The sequence below is a fragment of the Podarcis liolepis genome, assembly GCF_965112155.1.
Source record: "Podarcis liolepis genome assembly, chromosome: 1".
Classification (NCBI taxonomy): domain Eukaryota; kingdom Metazoa; phylum Chordata; class Lepidosauria; order Squamata; family Lacertidae; genus Podarcis; species Podarcis liolepis.
The window spans coordinates 76,701,049-76,719,398 of NC_139554.1; the positions used below are offsets into that span (position 1 = coordinate 76,701,049).

The following is an 18,350-nucleotide window of genomic DNA, read 5'->3' on the forward strand; positions in this document are numbered from 1 at the left end:
GTAGCTGGCCAGTGAAGTAATAACTAACATCTCACATAATCCTCTCTAACAAGCTGCCTCTTCCACAACCATTCATATGACTAGCACTTTTGAAATATCTTTTCCACACCATGCCCCTGACATCTAGACAGATGCAAGCATCTTGGGATTTTCTTGGCTTGGAAATAGCTGACTTGCAGCAGCATCTATAAATTCTGGGTTGGGGTGGTGTCAAGAAAATGTGTAATGGATAGCAAAGAAAAGTAGGCTCGTTTCTGTACCAGAAGCCTTAATCCTCTTTCTAAAGTGTTCTTATTGTGGACTCGCATGCTTTCCTAAACCATTTAAGACTCTTGCTGTGTAAACAGTCTGCCTTACTACTATTGTCTACTTCTTGTCGTAAAATGTTCCAGGAAATATGCAACGATGGGATAGATTTATTCTCATTTTACGCTCGATTCAATTTCATTTCCTCCAACCTGTCCTTTTCACTTTGTTTTTTGCCAACTGATCTTTTTGTCAAAACAGTATCACAAATTATGCATACACACATATGGTTCAGATAAGGAATTTGGGGGGTGCTTAGTTCTCACTGAGGTGAAAACCTGTCTCTGGGTTACACTATTTCTGACAACGGTTGCCTCAGTCTATACCCATCCTTCACCATGAGGCATTTAATATTTGATCCAATATTATATGTGTTAAAACAAATTTCAGTCAATAGAATAGGGTGGGTCCTAAAAACAAATACAGTGGTACCTCTGGATACGAATGGGATCCGTTCCGGAGCCCCGTTCGCATCCTGAAGTAAACATAAGATGCGACTGCACGTATGTGCAGGTCGTGTTTCACCGTTTCCGCGCATGCACATTATGTCATTTTGAAGTGCAAAAGTTATATGAGAACTGGCTGCCAAATGCAATCTTGGTCAAACTCTTCTATGAAATCTTAGAAATATGCATACAAAGTAAAAAACAACAACAACCAAACACCAACCCACCATTTTGAAAACCTCAACCACCCCTTCAATGTATGCCAAAGCTGAACAATGGTGTTCCCTGCCCGCAGGAATGCAGCAAGCTATATACGTACAGCTAATGCCAATTTAAGGGACGCAGGTATCGCTGTGGGTTAAACCACAGAGCCTAGGACTTGCCGATCAGAAGGTTGGTGGTTCGAATCCCCATGATGGGGTGAGGTCCCGTTGCTCAGTCCCAGCTCCTGCCAACCTAGCAGTTCGAAAGCACGTCAAAGTGCAAGTAGATAAATAGGTACCGCTCCGGCGGGAAGGTAAAAGGCGTTTCCGTGCGCTGCTCTGATTTTGCCAGAAGCGACTTAGTCATGCTGGCCACATGACCCAGAAGATGTATGCCAGCTCCCTCAGCCAATAAAGCGAGATGAGCGCCACAACCCCAGAGTCGGCCACGACCGGACCTAATGGTCAGGGGTCCCTTTACCTGTTTAATGCCAATTTGAAACAATTTTGTCAATGTTCCTCAAGTTAACTTACTATTGAGAAGAGAAATACTTTTTTTCCAAACAGAAAAACTCCCAAAAAGAGGGAGATAAGCATAGGCCAGCATTAAAAGAGCTTCTACCTTCTGCAACACATGCCACCTGAGTCACACCTCCAATTAAATTTCCAGAATTGGAAAATTTGGTCTTCTTGCTGAAAATTAATGTCACCGACCTGACATTTGGTAAATTGAGTCTTCTTGTAGAATTTCTCACTTGCTGCCTTTCTGTAGTACCCTGATAGAGATTCCTTTGAAAATTGAGCTTGTCAAGTCAACTCATTCACTTTTGAATGATTGTTGGAATGTGTGCTCTCTGAATTAATTTGTTGCACTTTTCCCCATTTATTTTAGCCATCTTAAGAGTTGATGCCACTAGGGGGAAAAGCAATGATAACTCACTTCCTGTACAATAATAGGTGGTATCATAACCCGCAAATGATGGTATTGGCTTATGTATTTATTATGCATACATACATGTGCATCTATCTGTATATCTATAAATATCTATGCCTGCCAGAGTCGCTTGCAGAACAGATGTCAGCAGACATGAAATGAAATCAGAAAACCAGATGAAGTGTAATAAAGACCAGCCAGTAAGATAATTGGATGGAATTTCTGTTGCCAAGTCAAGGATTTATGCTGCAGTTCCTACACCACCCAGTGTATTGAGCACAACAGGACATGAGGAGAATACAACAGCTAGAAAGTAAAATTGTCAATACTTTACTCTGAATAAAAGATTATGTCATTATAATCTACAGACATCGGTGAAAAATGTAAAAAGCTACCTTTTTAAGAGCCAAGCAGAAAGATACAGCTTTTACCTTATTTTACAGGTAAAATATTTCAGCAATTGAGAGTGCATTGAAAAAGCAATTTAAAATATAACATTAAGAACACCAATATTAAAATTCCCTAACCACACCAAGCTCCTTTCCTTATTCTATATTTGTCTCCCCATTCTTCTTTTCTCATTTACATGCTTATGCCATCTATATTCCCTTCAACTGGTGATGAATTTCATTCCAATAGTAATTATAGTGGTTCGTGCAAAACCAATCCCTACTCCAGATTCGCTCTGTTTAATATTTAGATACACATTTCCACACCAGTAACTGTGTATGATCTAAGTTCAGACACAATCCAAGTAAGTTATCGAAACAAGCATCCAGTTTAAAAAGTTAATGAGTCTAAGATGCTGGATGCCATTAAATGAGTTTTGCGGGATTATGGCTCAAAGTCAATAAATATCTCAACTACGAGAACGTATGGTGCTCCCAAACATTTGGAAGTGGAACACGAAGACCAATTGTACATCCCTTTGCTCTTGCTGCTTGCTGCTAAATGGCTGAACAAAGGAGATGGAAGGAACCCTTCACAGCACTGCATCTCCCAATAATAAAGTCACCACCATGGCAGGGATAGCAATTGCTTCAGGGACTTTTCTTAACAAATACACTCTCCAGCTTTCATATTCCATCAAGCTCTTTTTTTTTTTTACTCTGCCAGCAGAATATGGAAATATATAAGAGGAAGAGGAGGAGGGTATTGCTGCAGAGCGTGAGAGAGAAATCCCTCATTGAATGGTAGGGATGGGCTGCCTCTGCTAAGACAGCAGAGGGGGAAAGCTCCACTTCTGGCAGCCCCTTTAGTTAGGAGAATGCTGTGGAAGAGCATGATTTGGCTACCCTTGTGGGAATCAGAGGGTGAGGCTTGTGGATTTCGTTCTGGGTTCAGAGACTGCCCTAGGGAACAGTGCCACTATTACAGCTTGCACTTGTAATTCTGGATTTAAAAACAGGCATCACTGGCATCAAAGTGAGCTTCTATAAAGTTCAGCTTATGCATTTTGTAGGCGTCCATCTGTCTTGAGAGACAATGGAGTGCACCTCAGGTGGTGAAGTCAAACCACTGAAGTGACCTCTCCAGCAGAGCAATACGTTTGGCACCGGCTTGGCTGCAGGAGTTGCCAGAAGAATGCGTACAAGGCACCATCCAACCATTTTAGGGATTCCACTCTGGATTTGTTTAGGGTTTACTCCTTAGCCTTTTCTTCTCCCAAAGATACCCCACAAGACAGTGGAGGTTTAGGATCAGAGTTTTCCTTCTCCTAGATGGGCTAGTCCTTCTCCTAGATGGGCTACCTTCACAGGTTGACAAGCCCCATGTGCCTCCTCATTTCCCTCTGCAGCATGTGCAGAAACTGCCTTCTTGACCACTGGACCCACTATTGGTCTCATCCGCTCAATTCATCAGCGCTTGCAGAGGAAGACCCTAATTCACTGAGGGTTTGTGAGCCATCAGCTCCCATCACGTGGTTTAGCTGGCCAGTCGAAGCCATTCCCAGGTTTGGGCCGCTGTTGCATGCTGATAGCTTCTATGAGCCACAGGTGAGAGCTGAGTGCAGGGTGGGGAACAAAGGTGGACGAACCACCCCATATGGAGCACAATGTGTCCCCTACCAGAGGTGCTACCCCTCCCCTAACACCCCATACACCAAACATGCATGCAACACGGTGATCCCCAGCCTAGTGCTTCACAGGCACTACAATTTGGGAAGGCTGTATTAAATGCTCCAAAACGCTCCTACAACATGCTCTTGCCCTCAAAGCCGGTTGACGATATTAATAAGATTCTTGAGGAAAGAGCACTATAAATAATAAATGCTCAAAGTGCTTTACATTCATTATCTCAGGAAACTTTAGGCTAAATCTGTGACGTAGGCCAGCATAACTGATTATCCCCATATTTCATACAGCAAAGTGACAGTGGCTTGTTTAAGTCCCTCTAATGAGTTCTTTACTTATTTATAAGACCTCTTACCTGCCCTTCACCTTAAGTTCCCAGGGTGGGTTTCAACAATAAAACAACACAATTATAAAAACCAAATAAAACCGTTGCAATTATAAAACACATAAAACTGTTCTAAATAGAACAGAACATGTGGTAACTGAGCTGAGACTTCTTTCTCATAACTCCTGCTCTTATTCATTCTGCCATACCAGATCAGCCAACAGTGGTCCTTGCAATAAAAGCAATGATTGTTATGAGCCAACAGTTTTTTAATACGCTGGGGTAGCAGCAAGGGGAATTAATGATGCAGTCACTGCTTCTGATGGTATGGGAACATAGGGTAGCTTATATGACCTAAGGTTCAGACAGTTCCTTTTTTAAAAAAACACTGCTTGTGAGCTATGGTATTCAATGCTAGTCCTACTCATATTGAAGTTAATGGAGATGACTAACTTAGGTTCATTAATTTCAATTTGTCTACTCTGAGTAGGACTTAGCTGAATACAACCTTTGGGGTCAGATTCAACTAAATAGTTGCTAGCGGGAGGCAGCACAAGTCCCACTAATGCAATGAGGTTTCCTCCAGTGTGTGTCCCTGCAGCCTCCCTAATTGGCTTGGAAAAGGGGGTGTCAGGAGAATTTCCAGAATGGGGGGGGTGGGAAGATCATTGCACTGACAGAATGAGTGTATTAGTGCAGTGTTGAATTCCAACCTAAGAATACATGTTGGTATTCAACTAAGTTTTACTCAGAGTAGATCTGTAGAAATTAGTGGACATGATTATGTTTCGCTCATTAATTACAATTACAATTACTTTGAGTAAAACTTAATACCTGCCCTTAACTTTTAAGCATTTGATTGTCTCAGTTCCTGCCTCATTTTCACAAAGTTGTTCAATTCAGATACAAAGCAGCTGGATTTTTGCCATATAAATTCTTAGAAAATCTTGAACAGAACTGATAAGATCCTAGGAAGGCACACAAAGTGAGAATAATGATGAATCAGATAGGAGATACAGTGGTACCTCAGGTTAAGAACTTAATTCGTTCCAGAGGTCCGTTCTTAACCTGAAACTGTTCTTAACCTGAGGTACCACTTTAGCTAATGGGGCCTCCTGCTGCCGCCGCGCCACTGCTGCACAATTTCTGTTCTCATCCTGAAGCAAAGTTCTTAACCCGAAGTACTATTTCTGGGTTAGCGGAGTCTGTAACCTGAAGCTGTAACCTGAAGCGTCTGTAACCCGAGGTACCACTGTATTTTTTAAGCTGTGGGTATATGAAATTTTCCCTTTCCTATTTTTGTTTGTTTGTTTTTTCGAGAAAGGTAGGCAAACAAGAATTATAGCAAGGCAATAAAAATCATGGGCGATGGTCTCTGCTTTCTAAATTCAGCCAGTTTATATCTTCATTAACTTAACCAAGAGCTGAACTTGGATTGATTGCCTTGGTAATGAAAGCTGATGTTATCTTTCATTAAAGTCAGTGAGGCCTAATCATCAAAAACAGCTAGAGATTTTAGATGCTCAGGCCTCTTTATAATGAGACCATTTTGAGATGCCATGGAGGCAGAGGTGTTCATCACATTGTGAAAAATTAGGTCAACTGAAGCCATTTCGGGATGGACATTGCAAAATGAAGCCTCAGCATATCACTAATAATGTTGGAGAAACTATGAAAGGTTAATCATTGCATGTGTGCATATACATAATTGTACCACCTCATTCAATTTTGTGATGTGGCTGACTACAGAAGACACTGCATGAGCACAGATAAAAACAGCCACCACCTATATTTAGCTACCCATTATGCCAGTTATGGAAAATCTGGCTTGAGGGCCAGATTCAGAAGTGGCCAACATTTCACAGGGCACTTTGATTGGGCAGAGGGCTCCTACCTGCCAACCACCTGACATCAAGTTGATTCTTCCTTTGCAGTCATAGCTTGAATTCGGCACTTTTTGAATTCGCCATCTTTTTCTGTCACCTTCCAGGGTTTGAATTCTTTCTGAACTTTCCCACATCTGGTGTCAGGCACAGGAAAAGGTACAAGTGGCTGGCCTCAAACAGCCTCCCAGGCCAATTTCAGAGGCCAGGAGGTTCTCATTAGGTCAACAGGCTGAAGGCTCCCCACCACTGCATTCTGCCTTCAGAGTATTTATTCTAACTTGTAAGATACTTCTATGTGTTGACATTTGTTTGAAAGGACTGATTCATTTTAAGTGATGAGCTACAAGTGCTTAGTGGTAACACTTAATCAATCCATAACTTGGTCTTTGCTCTTCAAACTCTGCACCAAGGAACCCTTGAGTTTCTTTGGAAGTTATGGAGAATGCTTCAGAGAAAAGAAGGATAGACACGAATTGCTAAAGAACAGCTTTCCTATCACTGTCAATCTTCTCCTGCAGAGCACAACCTCAGAAAAGAATGTTAAGCACAGTCTAGAGTACGTCCTCAGTACACATGGAACAACACTAAGGTCCAACAGGCATGACCAGTGATCCTTGTTGACATGGTTGGAAAACCAAGAACGTGTTCCAGAATCTTCTTCAATGCACAGGGGTTCTGTGCCGAATGCAGAGTTTTCTTAATAGACAAGCTGGTGTGTGGGGAAATTCGAAACACATTGTGATGGATCAATTCTCTTGAAAAGGAATGTCTATTTTGAAATCGCAGTGTCCCCGTGTTTCAGAAAGTTCAACAGCTGTTTATAAAAGGCTCCACACTTCTCCTAGGCTGACGGCTGGATCAGAACAAGCCATAACACTGGCGTCAGATCCCCTGATTCATGGCTGACAGGGCTTTGTTCATCTCTGCACAACTGACTACATAGGGAACTGATGGTGGCTTTTTGTGGCTGTTTAGCTCAGTGAAGCAGAAAGAAAAAAAGATTGACACCTTGACTGCTGGGGCAGTTAAAGGGTTCTATTGTGCAGCTCTCTGGGGTCCTTTGCATCAGGACTGTAGGACACATCATGAGATTTTAAGAAGCCCAGTACCCAATACACCATTCGTTCCCATCAGACCTCACTCCTAGCATATGACTTTTAATGTGGTTTCCACAACAAGTCTGTTAAGGCAGAAAAATCTCTCTCGGTAAAGAGATACAGAGAGACAGGCAAGACAGATAGATAGACTCATCTGCTTGAAGTTAATTCAACATATCATTCCAAAAAGAAGCTCAGATACCCAATTTGTCAATAACTGCTGTTTTAGAAGGTTATTGACAATCTGGAATGTGTTCAGAGGCGGATGACAAAGATGGCGAGGGGCTTGGAAACAAAGTTCAATGAGGAAAGGTTAAAGGAATCTGGTAAGATAAAATGAATCTGGACATAACAAGTATGTGAAATACCTGTCAACAGGTGATTAGGGACAATTCAACAGATTTTGTTCTTGCAGATTACTGCACGCACAGACAGAATGGACATTTCTTATTTATCATAATGGACTATATGTGAACAACTTGTGGCATAGTCTTGATAGTACTGTTATGAGTTTAGGAGTCTGTCAGTATGGAGGATACCTCGGGTCTCTTCTGATTCTTGGGACCCTGTATCTATGAGGATAGAACGCATAAGAGGAAGCTTGCAAAACTAGTTCGTTTGTCAAGGCACCACAATCTAGCATATCCAAAGAAGTTGCTCTGTGCCACAGAACAAGTGGGTGGGCCTTTCCTCCACCCTGTTCATCTAACTGCTATGAAGGATAACAATGGACAGAGTTGTGTTTTGAGCAAGCTGGAAAACTGAACAGACAGAGGGGAATGTCCTGTTCTGTGCTGAGCCTGTACTGGACTTTGAGGTTCCCCTGGAAACCAAATGGAGAAGAAAGATCTGTTGGGCTGTTAATGCTGTGAACTCTTTTCATCCTGTGTTCAGGGTGCATATATGTGTAAATGAAGCCATATATCTTAAAGACACCACAGTCTCCACTGACCTTCATTCCAAGGAAACCCAACTCCGGGTAAGCACTTGGAAACCCTGGAGTCTCTCACTGCTCAAAGATTGGGGTGGCGCCCAAAAGTACTTGATAGAGGAATATGCATAGGCTATAAGACTTCAGCATACCAGAATAGTGATTCTGTCAGGGGATACACCAGACAGCTACAGTAGAGCTGTGAACATTGAGGTAAGGGGCAAGTGGTAAACATTATGCAGATAACCATAAACTAAGACGACTCTGCCTTTCTGGTAGCTGATGAAAGACCATTTTGGTCGCTAATGAATAAAACTGATGCTTGCACTTCGAAAGTCCAAAATAGCATGTGGGTTTCACACCCTGTAAGCAGCTCAGGAAGGAGCCAGTATCTTTAGAATGAAATTCCAATTCTGGAAATAGCTTTCTAAAAATGCAACAATGGAAAAGCTGAAACAAAAACAAAAAACCTCTCTAGATTAGTTTTTGCATCACCTTAACAAATATAAGGAGAGAGGAAGCAAACTGAAGTAATTATGTTATGTCACTATGGTGGTACCTCAGGTTACGAACGCTTTGGGTGACAAACACTTCGGGTTACAAACTCCGCTAACCTGGAAGCAGTACCTTGGGTTGAGAAATTTGCCCCAGGATGAGAATGGAAATTGTGTACCAGCAGCGCAGCAGCAGCAGGAGGCCCCATTAGCAAAAGCGCGCCTCAGGTTAAGAATGGTTTAAGGTTAAGAACGGACCTCCAGAACGAATTAAGTTCGTAACCTGAGGTACCACTGTATTGGTATAGTTATGGTAGACTTAGCCATAATAACATCAACTGATTTGCTGACAATAAGGATAATAAAATATGTTTCTGTTGAGTGGGCTGTGAATGTTGTATCACAAAATGAATTTATTCTGACACCGATCTAACCATATGTATCTATGGAAAATTGTGGATGCATAATGGCATTCAGGAAATGCTCTACAGAATTCAAACATTACCTGAGAGATAGGCCCAAAGGCAATGTTATTTGGTGTACTCAGTTCCAATATAAATTAGGGACAGAGGAAAACAGGGTGGATGGACCTACACTAAGACTTGGGACACTTCCAGACTAACAACTTACTGAGAAGTCATCCTGATTTGTTTGAACAAAGTTTGGGAGGAGGTTATACAACACCAGCTGCTTATTGAGCCTTCATTCTGATTTGAATGGAGGAAGAAAAACATCATCATGTCAATCAATTGCTATCCTCCATTTTCCAGTTCATTTGCCCACTGCCTTCATGGCCACAAAAATGTCAGGTTTTTTTGGAAGTGGGTTTATTGCACAAGAGCACCAAATCCACTTAATGGGGCAATCTGAATTTGGCGGTCTGCAAATGACTCCCACCTACAAAATAGTAACAGACTAGAAGGGTCCTTGGAGTTGAGACCTCCCAATTACAGCAATGCAGTGGTGTTGGAAAGGCTGGGGTGGGAGAGAGAAAGGCACAAGCTACTTAGCCAATTCAATGTATAGTTTTGTAGACAGACATGATTGCAGGCGCCTAGAATATGACAGCTTTGTGCCTGTGATATATCTGTTTATACATTTCATAAAGCCTCTCCAAAGTTTCCCAGCTTTCAGAATCTAAGCCAAAAAGTCACTACAACGAACTTCCATAGTCATAGTCATCTGGTATAGAGCTGGTCCAAATTAGTAACACTTAGCAAATAAGCAACAATATGACTGACTTCACTGGTGATTCAGTGAGGTTGGAGCTTAAAATGAGCGAGTGTTCAATTGCAAAATGTGTAAGGCAGGGGTCAGCAAACTACGGTCCCTGGGCCAGATCAGGCCCGCCAGGGTTCTAAATCTGGCCCGCCCAGCCATTTAAGAACCCGCTGCGAAGCCAAGGCTCCCGGCAACAGAAGGAAGAGGCTGAGCGATGGAGGCTCTGCCAATCAAATGCCACACCTCGGTTTACCTCAGTGCAGGGACGTCTCTGCCAATCAAATGCCACATTTGATTGGCAGAGACGTCCCTGTGCAACGCTGAGGTAAACCAGGCACGGTGTTTGATTGGCAGAGCTGCCACCACTCAGCCTCTTCCTCCTGTCACCGCTGCCGCTCTGTGTCCCCATGAGGGGGCAGCAGCAGCGTTACTGGAGGAGGACAGCCAGCCCGAGCTAGGGCTCAACGGGGCCTTTACTGCCACACTCCCATTGGTGGCTGATATGACAGTGGAGGATGATGAGGCCAGCGGCAAAGTGGCCTAGGCGGCGGCCTTCACCTCCAGGGAACAGGACGACGAAGGGGCGGAAACACCCGCACGGGGCAGAAGCTGCAGGTGAGGCACCAGCTTGCCCTTGTCTCCATCTTCATGCTCCTTGAAGAGGTGCACCAGGCAGTGCGCACCGTTCTTGGCCAGCTCCTGCAGACTCCCGGCTTCTGAGGTGCTCAGCTCCTGCGAGCGTGCTAGCCCACTCTCCAAAACTTCCCATCCAGCCCCCAACAGTGTCTGAGGGACAGTGAACTGGCCCCCTGTTTAAAAAGTTTGAGGACTGGTGTAAGGGGCCTCTGTGCAGGTGTAGAGTACATTTCCCCTTCAATTCCAAGTAGCCACAGAAACCGAGATGTATCACACAGGGATTTTAGGCTAAAGAGTCAAGCTTCCAGATAAACATTTTTATTAAAAAACAAACAAAACCTATTTGTCAAAATTGGTTGTTTCTAAAACAGAGGTGGCAAACCTGTGGTCCTGCAGATGTTGCTGAATTACACTCCCATCAGCTCCAGCCAACACAGACAATGGTAAGGGATTATGGGAATTGTAGTTTATCAACAACTGGGAGAGGCACAGGTTAGACATCCCTGTCCTAAAACTAAATTCTTCATCTCCTGCTTTATTCATTCTGCCCCAATTCCTGAAGTTGTTTCTGCCTCTCTCACCATCTCCCCTAGTGCAGTATCAATATGCCAATATACACATTCCATATACCAAGCTAATTTTTCAGTACCACATTTCCTGAAATCACTCTTCCCCATTGCAAAAACCAAAGCACACAATTCTGAATCAGAGGACATTTTCAGGTTCCCTAAAACACAGAAAAGAATAGGGAGATAAGAAGTAAACTTGCAGAGAAAACCTCTTCCCTTCCTCTCCCCCCCCCCAACCAGAGGAACAGAATCCACTTTTAATTTTGTTTTTATTCCTTTTCCACAAATATAGAATGAGACAAGGAGCTTCCAGCTTGGAAGATAGAGGAAGAGAGCACATCATGTTACCTGAAAAAAAATGCAATAATGCATAAAGAAGGAAAGAAAGAAAGAAGGCTAGAGAAAAGGAGGAAGGAAAAAAAAGTATTGAAAAGACAAGAAGGGAATAGGTATTGCTGAAATTGTGTCATATTTCTCACTCAGAAAGAATGGTTGGTTTTGGTTCAAATTCTTAGGTGTGAATATGAACAATTCACATCACTAGATAGTCTGGCCCATCTTCTTGCCTGGACACCACCCTCTTACAGACAAGTCTATGCACAGCCAAATATTTGCACTTGTTCTCTTTTTATGAACACCATTCTTTTTTCTTGTTTATGCAGATATGCACAAACTTCGCAAAACGTATTTCTGAAGAAAGGAGAATTGGGACATGTTTGCTTAAAGCTTCCTTTATATTATTATTGTTGTTGTTGTTGTTGTTGTTGTTGTTGTTGTGCTTTCCGTCTGCTAAACTGTTTTGACTTTTCTTACGCAAACACATATCTGTCCCCCATGCAGTAGGCAGTATGACAGCAGTTATTTTCTTGGTTTCTAGCCTTAGTCATGCATTCAAGCAAGCAAGCAAGCAAGCAAGCAAGCAGTAACCCCATCCTCCCAAGCCCTTCCTTGAGATGAAACTTCAAAAAAAAACCCACACACCAGAAACCTGGCATATTGCTTTCCCCCTGGGTATCCTCATGGGTCAGGTCAGTGTAATCTGCTCCCTTATTTTGTTTTATAGCAAAAGTCACCGGAATATATATTTCCAGTTGGGCTAAAAACAGCAACAGTGTTTTACATTTCCTTTGTGCCTTAGATTCTACAACAATGGCAAAAAGCCAATCAATTAGTTAAACTGCAATAAGCAAAAGCAGGAAGAGCAGGTTGAGATGGCTAGTGGCTAGAGCAAACAGAAGGTGTCAGTACTCGTGTCTTCTATGATTAATCTGGTAAGAGAATATGCATCTGAGATCCCTTCTGCATGTATCCCAGTCGGCTTGGTTAGTGCTATGATCGCTCCCACACAATTTATTCCGGATGCACAAAAGAGTTTCCACAGAGTTCCTCTGATGGTGTGTTGAATATACTAGGCAAGCAGTACAGAAACCACGATAGCCAGCAGCAATCCTATCAGCCAGATATGTGCAAAAGCAGCATGAAATATGGATCGCACAAAAGATCAATATACAAGGACTGATCTTTTCAATATGACGAGAAATCAGCTCTTTGGTTGCTTTAAACAGGATTTTTGAGGCAAAGGGAGATGCCATCTTTTTGGAGTTGGAACTCTCACAAACATTGACTACATCAGGTGTGCAGGTGTGTAAATCAGGGATCAGCAAACTTTTTCAACAGAGGGTCAGTCCACTTTCCCTCAGACCTTGGGGGCGGACGGCGGACTATATTTTGAAAGGGAAAAAAAGAACGAATTCTTATGCCCCACAAATAACCCAGAGATGCATTTTAAATCAAAGCACACATTCTACTCATGTAAAAACACCAGGCAGGCCCCACAAATAACCCAGAGATGCATTTTAAATAAAAGGACACATTCTACTCATGTAAAAACATGCTGATTTCTGGACCATCCACGGACCAGATTTAGAAGGCGATTGGGCCGGATCCGGCCCCCGGGCCTTAGTTTGCCTACCCATGGTGTAAATCATAGGATCTCACATGTGTTAGCCTAACAGGCTTCAAATCATCTGATGCGGTTTTTGTTTTGTTTTTTAAATCATTGTTATAAGAAGCTCTGATAACATTTAACATTCTGAAATGTGTGTAATAGATATGTTTGCAGACCTGGATATAGGGGGCAGAGAGCTCAATTTTGAGATCAGTGGCAGACCTTAGTATGCCAAATTTCAGTGGCATCCTGTGTGATGCCAAAGCCTCTTGCCTTCCATTCAACATCATAGTTGTGGCATCCTCAAGGCTCCACACATGTGTCATATTCAATTAGGATTGCTCCCAGGTATGTGTGCACAAGTCACCTGCATTATGCAGATCTTGAGATCTTTCTCCAGAAGGATCTATCCCAGATGAAGCTGATAGGCCGATGAACAATTCTAATATTATTTTCTTCTTCTTCTAATAGTGCATCTGACTACAGTGGTACCTCGGGATGCGAACGGGATCTGTTCTGGAGCCCCATTCGCATCCTGAACAGAACGTAAGATGCGAGAGCGCGTCTGCATGTGCGCGGGTTGCATTTTGCCGCTTCCGCGCAAGCGCGGGATGTCATTTTGATTGTCTGCAAATGCGCGAGTGACGAAACCCGGAAGTAATGCGCTCCGTTACTTCCGGGTCGCCACGGAGCGCAACCTGAAGCGTATTTATCCCGAGGTATGACTGTATTTGTTCACATTTAAGGGAAACAAATCAAATGGCAAGACTGACAATCACTCTTTTAGGCAGCAATAAAAACCAAGCCTTTAATACAGAAGCAGATGCTTCTAATAATAAAGTGGCAAACTAGAAATAAACTTTCTCAGGGCAACAAAAATAAATCTCTGAGCTGTTGCTACTCAGGCTGCAATCTGAAACACATGTATTAGGAAGTCCCACACTGAACTCCCGTCTCAGGAAACAGGCATGAAATTGCACAGCTGGAATTTTTTTTTATGCCCTTTGCATGACCGCTTCCAGAAAAGGCAACTATATATTTGGATTACATGCTTGAAATCAATTTACTGCATACAAAGCATACCATAGCACTTTGTTACTACAAGTCAATATTGCTAATGGCGATAGAACACATTGAGACTGGGGGCTTGTCCACACGTTCTCGTCCCGTGCCTAGAAAGCACAGGTCCGAGGGGTTTTCTGTGTTTTTGGCAAGGGTATAAGCGGCTTTCCCAAGGGAAAGAAAAACCTGACTGTTTTTTCTCTGACTGAGTGCTAAAGAGTGGTTTCCCAGGGAAAGCAGTGAGACAAGACTATAAGCCCCGGGGCTGCAGCCTGCCTACAGCCACCAGCAACTTCCCAGTTCAGCTTAGGCTGGCTCTAGAAATAATAGTATGTGCAGTGAGTGGGTCATAGACTCACATATGGGTTCTCTGCCACAATACATGCCCAGTACATCTCCCATTATTGTAGTTCTTCCATCCGCAAAAGGAAGTGTTGTAGGCATTGGATATATGCCTATACAGTTGTACAGTACTTTGAAGTCAAACAGAATCCGTTCTGGAAGTCCATTCGACTTCCAAAACATTCAGAAACCAAAGTGAGGCTTCTGATCAGCTGCAGGAAGCTCCTGCAGCCGATCAGAAGCTGTGGAAGCCCAGTCAGACAGTCGGCTTCCAAAAATAGTTTGCAAACTGGAAGAGTCACTTCCAGGTTTGCGGCATTCGGGAGCCAAAACATTTGGGAATCAAGATGTTCATAAACTGAGGGACTGTACGACTGTAGGTTCACATCTCTCTCTCTCTCTCTCTCTCTCTCTCTCTCTCTCTCTCTCTCTCTCTGAAACACACATGGTGGCAAGTGCAAGCACATACACAAGCAGTATTCTTATATAGCAAACCAAATGAACTAGATTGTGTCAATATCACCTTATTATAAACCAAAATGGAAAAGCAAGGAGCAATACATACAACCTCAAAATAAAACTGAGCACATCAACATTAAGATTCATATTAGGATTTGTGCATGCCTTGCGTTTTGTCACCATGCATGCAACATGAAAACCCTGCTGTATACAACAAGCCTTTTGCTCTTGATTAAACAGGTGCTATGGGAATTTTCAGCCCATCCTTGATCATAATTAGAGCTGTAATCCCTGGTTTTTATGAAGATATACTGGATTTTAAATCAGCTTGGACAATATTTTTTTTAAAGATTACTACTGTTTATTTTGTTTCTGTTCTTAGAAAAAAGGAAGAGGGAAGAAAATAGATTATTATACTCTAATTAGCCTTAAAGGATAGATGGTAAAATCCTTTGGGTATGGGCCCATATATACAAACCTCTATATTATTTCAGACAGGTGCTATGTGTGTTAAAAAGGAGAAGCCCAATAGTTACCAAGATAAATGGGGGTGGGGAGAGGACGATTATAGGGTGCCCACTTCTGGAAGTCCCTCTCCCAGGATGTCTTTATGGCTCTTTCACTTTTAGTGTTGGGGGTGGAGAGAGCACTTAAAACTTTTCTTAGTAATAAGGCTTTAGAGCCTTCAGACAGAGCCATATATTGGAGGGGGGGCTAGCTGGGTATTTTGCCCCAGGTAAAACCTTCAGAGGGGCACCATTGAGGCTCCCAGCCTGTGTGTGTGTACACAAATGCGTATAGGGGGTTCCAAACTGGGTCTTTGACCCTGGTGAAATAAAGCCTAGTTTATTCCCTGCCTTCCTGGACATTACAGCTGCTGAGAGTCTTGTTTGTTTATACTGTTTTCCTGCTGTTCTGATCTCCTTTGGGAAGGAGAGCAAGATATAAATAATTTCAATCAAACCAACAAATACATAAATGCTCTCTAGGCTGTCCAGAACAGTTCGCTTTCTCTATTGGACACAACAAAAGGTTCATTGGTTTGATGGGCAGCACCAGGAAAGTGAAAAGAGAGTGGGCCCCTTGCCAAGCTGCCACTGCTGCCTAGGTCAAACAAAACAAAGGCACAAACAAACAAACAAACAAACGGAGAGCCTGAATTATTAAACAGTTGTAAGACATGTCAAGTGGGGACCTGCAACTGCTTTCAGATGAGAAAAATGAAGGAGAAACATTCTGCCCACCCGACCTCCTGCTTCTTAGCCATGCTTTTCTCTTTTTTGTGATAGTGATAATGCCTCTCATCTCACAATTCAGTTTGTGAAGATATACAGAGATGTAGCATTAGAAAGAGGGGTAACAACCATGTGCACCCGCCCACCCCCAATCCTTCTTTTTCCAACCCTCCTTGCTGTTAACAGGCAGCCCAGCGCACATTCTGTACACATATCTAGCAAATGACAGGACAGTGGCATCTGCAATCTCACTTGATGGCAGTGATCAATAAGCAGTGAAATCCTCACTGAGCAATTCCTTTTCCTTCTGGCTACAAAGGCAAATGAAACTTAGGCTGTAAAGGCAAAATACTGATCAGAGGAGGCTCTGTGTATGTACAAGCAGCAATCTCAGCTCTGATGCAGGCTTTCGGGATTAGATATTTGACTTTGCATGCCCCCTCCACTACACAGGCGCAATGTTGTGGGCATAAAATATTCAATATATACCCAAATATCTCCTGGCACCCGTAGTTTATAAAGAGGCTGGTAATGTTCCTTACTCTATAGACATTTAGAAGCTCCAGCTGCCAAGAGGAAGTTCCCAGTCTGTAAGGGGGGCGGGAGAGGTCCTGCTCATAGCCAGAGAGCAAAAAAATACAGTGGAACCTCTACTTATGGACATAATCAGTTCCAGAGGTCTGTCCATAAGTCAATCCAGGTTGCTGGTAGAAGCGCCATTGTGCACAGGTACATTCAGTGGCAGCATGCTTCTGCACATGTGCAGACGGCAGCAGCCACTTCTGTGCATGTGCAAATTGCAGCAAACCTGGTATTTACTTCTGGGTTTGCCGCGGTCGCAACTTGGATCAGGCCCAAGTAGAGGCGGTCGTAAGTAGAGGTTCTACTGTAGAAGGAGAGCAGAAAATAGACCAGCAGCCTCAATGTGGATGAGAATTAACCACTATCAATTACAAAGGCCACACAAATTGAGGTGGCCAGGGGCTTACTTTCTCAGAATAGTTTGGGTGATGCATACTTTTTTCTACAGAAACCAAATCAATTGCAGAAGAGACTTTTAGAAACAGAAGTACATCCCTTTTTCAACTGAGAGGAGAAGATGCTTTTCATAAAAGAGAAAGTGAGGGCTGCTTCCCATTAGTCTCCTTTCCTACATGGGTATCACTTTCTTACAAGGACCTGCATGTTTACACAGTCACAGGTAATGTGCGTTTATTGCACCACATGCAGCAGAAAGCTTCAGCTGTTAGGCTTGCAACCCAGAGGACCATCTTGTTTCTTTGAAAGGTTCCCAGCTGCAAAAGGTAATGCAGTCACACCTCCTCCCACCCCTCAGAGTTCTGCTTGCTCAAGGAGGTGCAGTGGGAGAGAGGGTGGCATGACCAAGAGAGAAGCAGGCCAGGGCAAGTTGCCACTGCATCTTTTGTTGCAGCTCTGGAGTTATTAAACAGCTCTCCAGGTTGTGGCCAGACAACCATGCAAAGAAACAAAGCTACCCTTAGCCCATGACAAGCCAACATGCTGCACTCCATATATCGTTGAACTACAACTTCAATCAGTCTTGATCATTGGTTGTGCTTGCTGGGTCTGATGGGAGTTGTATTTCAACAACATTTGGGGGGGAACATGTTGGCTGTCCCTGCCTTAGCCCATGATATTTGGGCTCACCAAACGTGCCTTCCTCTTAGCACATTTCTCCCTTTCATCCTGAGTTCAAGTGTCTTCAAAGTCCATAACACCTTTGGTAAAGGCTGTTCTCCAATTGGAACGCTCACAGGCCAGTGTTTCCCAATTGCTGGTGTTTATACTACATTTTTTAAAGATTTGCCTTGAGAGTGACTGCCATCATTGCAAGAGAGTTGCAACGTTTTAACATTGATATTGCAGTGCTTCAAGAAACTCAAAGAGCAGGAGAGGGACAGCTGAAGGTAGAAAGAGGAGGCTACATATCCTTCTGGAAAAGTCTACCTGAACAAGAATGTTGAATACATGGAGTAGGCTTTGCTATCAAAAATGACCTTGTGAAGCTCTTGTCAGAAGTCGCTACTGGCATTAATGAGCGACTTTCTCTTTATTAGCTGCAGCTGGCAAAATTATTGCAAGGATCTTAGCAAACCGTCACCTAACTATATCTGAGGCTACCCTTCATGAATCCTTGGTTTTCAATCTTCTAGGGGAACA

General features: G+C 43.1%; 1 protein-coding gene across 7 annotated transcripts in view; it reads right to left on the bottom strand.

The window, feature by feature from the left end:
• TSPAN4 (tetraspanin 4) overlaps positions 1-18,350 on the bottom strand; it is a 511,237-nt gene that overhangs the window by 298,925 nt on the left and 193,962 nt on the right. The window lies entirely within an intron of this gene.